General features: G+C 33.7%; 2 pseudogenes; one reads left to right on the top strand and one right to left on the bottom strand.

Moving 5' to 3' along the window:
• Positions 1-1,823: 1,823 nt before the first annotated feature.
• LOC149547993 (subtilisin-like protease SBT2.5 pseudogene) lies at positions 1,824-3,267 on the bottom strand (annotated as a pseudogene).
• A 339-nt stretch (positions 3,268-3,606) lies between these two features.
• Positions 3,607-4,396, top strand: LOC149547992 (receptor homology region, transmembrane domain- and RING domain-containing protein 1-like; annotated as a pseudogene).
• Positions 4,397-4,656: the final 260 nt, after the last annotated feature.

Genomic DNA, 4,656 nt, shown 5'->3' with positions numbered 1-4,656 from the left:
TCCTACTTCATGCAAAGGGGAAAGAAAAAAAGGAAAATTAAGTTTTGTATGATTTTATCAGTTATTGGGATCTTTGGATCCAAAGAATTTTAATACTTTACTTTTAGTATTGGTTTTGCTGGTTATTAGTTGTAATTAAGACTTGGGTTGGCTTGGGTATTTGGATAGTGTCAAAATTTTGTCACCTTTTTGGTTTTAGCTTAGTTGCTGGTCTTTGTTCATGGCTGCATACTTTTGGATCTTTACTTAGTTAATTTTTTGACTACTAGGGTTTTTGGCTGGTAATGTGCTTGTTACCAGCTTTTTTATTGTATTTGGACCGACCCCCTTATTTTGGTCACTGTGAATTTCAAAAACATGAATAGAAAATCCCTACCGATAAAAGTAAAGTAGAAACATCTAAAGCTACAAGTCAGGGACACAAAAAAAAATGATAAGTTTGCATGAAATTAAAAGGATAAAAAAACATGTAGATTGGCATGGATGTGAAACTCTTTGGTAGGCCAATCATAGAAACACCTAGACCTCCTACTACCACATCACTATAAATCACTCCCCATACACACTCAACCCTATTTAGTGGGCGAGAGAAGATTTTAAAGAAGGTTGCAGGAACTTCAAAGTTGCGTCATGGTTAGGGCTTGTAATAATGAAATGAGTAGAGCTAAAACTATGTCATTTGGCTCACAATTCCATAGGAGAAGATTGACAAAGTCATGATTATGGCTTTTAGGGTCTTGATTTGGGCCATGGAAGAGAGTGTACATTGATTTACCACTAATCTATTACTTTGGAGGTCTTTTTTTGTTATAATGTTTGCCCTATTCAGAAACTCAATGTTCAAAAGAAAAGTTAGGGTTGTTTTCCCTTCATATTTTTATTTATTTATATGCATTACATGTCCTTATATATTCATGTTTCTTTTCTGCATACTTTATCATATTGATGTTCCTCTCTTGAGTTTACCAGAGACATGGTTGCTATAATTTTATTGATTTGTTCCTCTTGTGGGTTTATTAGAGACATGTTTGGTACGTTTTGCTATTAACCTCAAATATGTTGCCAAGAGTGTTTCTTATGACAGATAAAATTCCCCAAAAGATTTTTTCTTATTTGGGTGGCTTATTAATATAACGACGACACAATCATTGAATCTAAGCAAATGTTTCTACTAGGAGACTTTAGTTATGATCATGAGAAAGGAAGTGTGTTGTAACCATTGCTATTATGGCTGAAGTAGCACCAAATGCAACAAGGAAAGGGATAAGATTTCCAAAGAGTCTTCTATCCTCCTCCCAAGCCTTGTGGAAGAATCTAAAAATTCCTTTCCACTAGAGGAATAGGGAAAATACAGCCTACATTATTATGTTCTAAACTATCATTTTCTTGATGATTCAAGTTGCCTTTGTATCTTCTTTTATAAGTCTTGATCAACTAAGGAAGCTTCTACCCTTTTGAAATGGGTCATGGATAAAAAATCACTTGAAGCCTATTTGCCTCATCTTGCATTTATTCTCTTCTTGTCTTTTTTCCCAGTAATTCATATGATTTTGTCCAAGGCAGAAGGGTTTTCTTTGGAAAGTTATGTTGTAAGAGCTACATCTAGAAAGTAATAATAGTTGATATAGTTTAACATTTTCATAGTAGTTACAATTTTTGAAACCTTTTTTAACTCATTAAAATAGATTTAGAAGCAACTTGTAAAACTTTTTGACACTCTAGCCATATCTCTTCCTAAAATTGCTATCTTCATCAATTTTTCCGCTCTCAAGAAGATGTTTTTTCTTCTCTAAGTTTTGAATAAAACCACTTTTGGGTTACTACTATGGAAAGACATTTCCAATCAATTTATTAGTTCTTGATTCATAGATGCACTTGAACTGTTTACTATTTCCACCACATCTCACAGATGCACCCCCAAATACTAATTTTTATGAATACCCACAAACTTAAAAATATTTCCTTGAATAAGAGCCTTGTTCAGAACCTTAGGCCTTGGGCAGTCAAATATACTAAACATCATATCAGAAGTATTTAACATGGGATTATTTGCTGCAATTAAGAGTGTAAGACTTGTCTTTTTGTGTTGGAGGTGCAATTCCAATACCAGAAATGCTTTTTCTATTTCCAAGAAAATCATATCTTGAAAGCTTCGATCATCCACACCAGCCACAATAGAGGTTATCCATGGACTGAATGACACCATGGATCTGGGAAATTGGCAATTTCTTGCTACTTATACTATAAATAGTATTTCTTTGACAATAGAAGGAAGGGCAACATAAAAACCATTAAGAAATTTATTCTTTGCAATTGGAGGAGGCTTGTTTGGTCCAACAAAAAGGTTGAAAACATCAACACAATCCTTTACAACTTGATTAATAGCTACCACCACATCAACAACAAAACCTAAAAACTGCCAGTATAAAGTCTTGTAGACAACTATATGTGCCTTAGGAGCCATTCCACTTTCCTTCCCAAATTTGTAACCATGCACTTTCATTCATATTCTATAATTCTCTATTATCATTATAGTTGTATGACTTCCATGCCCATGCCCATCCCCATTTATAGGTAAAGAAAAATCAATTGAATCGTTGAATGACCCTGTTGCAATTTCTATAGATACAAAATGTTGAACCCCAACAATCTTTCCATCACATAAATTCCTATTAGTACTAGGGTCATCCTCACATTTCCTATGTAACTAGGAATAGGCCAAAAATGAGAGAAATTGTGAGCTATAAAGCTTGGATATTGAGGATAAATCCTTGTATCAATTATGCCAATAACCACTCCAAATTTCTCTTTGGATCCTATTATTGGCCATATTTTTTTTGGAATCCCCAAAAACTTTGGGGCATGAGTTGTCAATCTTTTATCTTTCCAATCTTGAAGAATATGTTTTTCCCTCATAATTTCCTTAATCTCTCTGCCTCATCCACTAACATTTGGACATAAAACCCATTGGTGATATGTTGGTAGTTGTAGAGTTTTTTTATAGTTATCTATGTTAAAGAGTTCACCTAGAAGCATATCATGTTGCAATACCAAGTGTTGGGATTAGGATTTAACAACCTCACTTGTTGCATCAATCTTGCCACCAGATACAACAGTTACTTCAAGCCTTGGAATGCAGCTTATGTAGCCCACCGCAGGATCCTCTTCAACTGTCATGATACACACCCCAGCTTTAACTAAATTCAGATGCAATACAATAGCAAAACTAACAATTTCTACTACCATCATTCCCATCCTTATGCTCATCCTATCCCATATTATGACTTCTTTTAGATCCTCTTGAAAATAATCAAATGATTCAGTGACCCAAAATATCAAATGCCATTATTAAAATCTATTTATTTTAAACACTCTACAAGGATATTATATTGTAGGCACCAAATAACAAGGGTACAGTTGATTAGTTGCTCTCTCTTTGATCAGATTATACTAACCACTTTAGAATTGAGCTTCTCTAATCAGTATATGATCAAAATTAGACCATGCATTGTAACTCTATAGGACAATTCCTAATATCCATTTGCTAAAGGGTAATGAATAGTATTTTTTTCTTTGAAAATATAGAAAGCTCTGGTAAAGGGAGTAATGATAATATCCTTTTCTTCTCTAGTTTCCATGGCTACCCTTCTTGCAATCTATGTTTTTATACATAAGTATTGGTTATTAGATGGAAGACAGGTAAACTCACACCATCCTTGGTTACATGGTATGATTTGTTGACAAGTGAAAGCTTTATAAGCCTGATATTCACATTTGTCACTAATCACAACTACATGTTAGAAACCTATTTTGTATGTCTTGAAGATTATAAATTTGGAGAGAAATTACATGTCTTACATCACTGTCATAAATTTCATGCTTTCTGCATAGACACTTGACTCACAAGAAATTTGACATTTTTCCCTGTGTGAAAACATGATGCAAAACATGCAAGTGTAGTAGATCCCCTAGTAATAGAGAACATCTTTCTTTCATCTACAAATTCTTTAGTCTCTTCCTAGAGCCAATCAACACTGTCATCCTTAATAGAATCTCCATCAATGCATAGACCTCCAATTTCCATGCTTCCTCATGTTGAATCATCACATTCTTACTATTCTCAAATTGCATCATCATACATGGTCCACACATTAGGTTCCCATGCTGATTTCTCTAATTTGAGCATCAACACTAGAAACATTGGAAATGCATCTTTTTTTCCCCCTCATGTTCAGTCTATAGTATTTTGATCACAAAATTCCTTGTGTAGATCTCCACAAATTGATTCTTCATTCAGTCTTCCCTGTCCATTCTATCTTGTAATGGGTCAGTGCCTATGTTACCTCCATTTAATTCACCACACTCTTTACCAGGATATTATGAATGTTGTGTGTAACTATCTATGCATTAGAACAAATAAATTCAAATGGTTCTCACATTTTAAGTGTTAGGCTACATATCTACCAATGGTTGTTTGTGCAAACTAGCATTTGACATGCTTGAGATGTTCTTTCCAGCCTTCACATTCAGTAGTAAGTTGCCTAATCTTTCTTTAATTGCTCTAAAATTCTAGTATTTATGAGTTAAATTTGATCTTAGAATTTTTTTAAGTATAAGTAATTAAATTACAATATTTGATGTATAACTTGCTCATTT

This window comes from Cupressus sempervirens, chromosome 7 (assembly GCF_028749045.1).
Source record: "Cupressus sempervirens isolate cs-2001-9-10 chromosome 7, ASM2874904v1, whole genome shotgun sequence".
NCBI lineage: Eukaryota > Viridiplantae > Streptophyta > Pinopsida > Cupressales > Cupressaceae > Cupressus > Cupressus sempervirens.
This window is presented reverse-complemented; position numbering and strand designations above follow the sequence as displayed.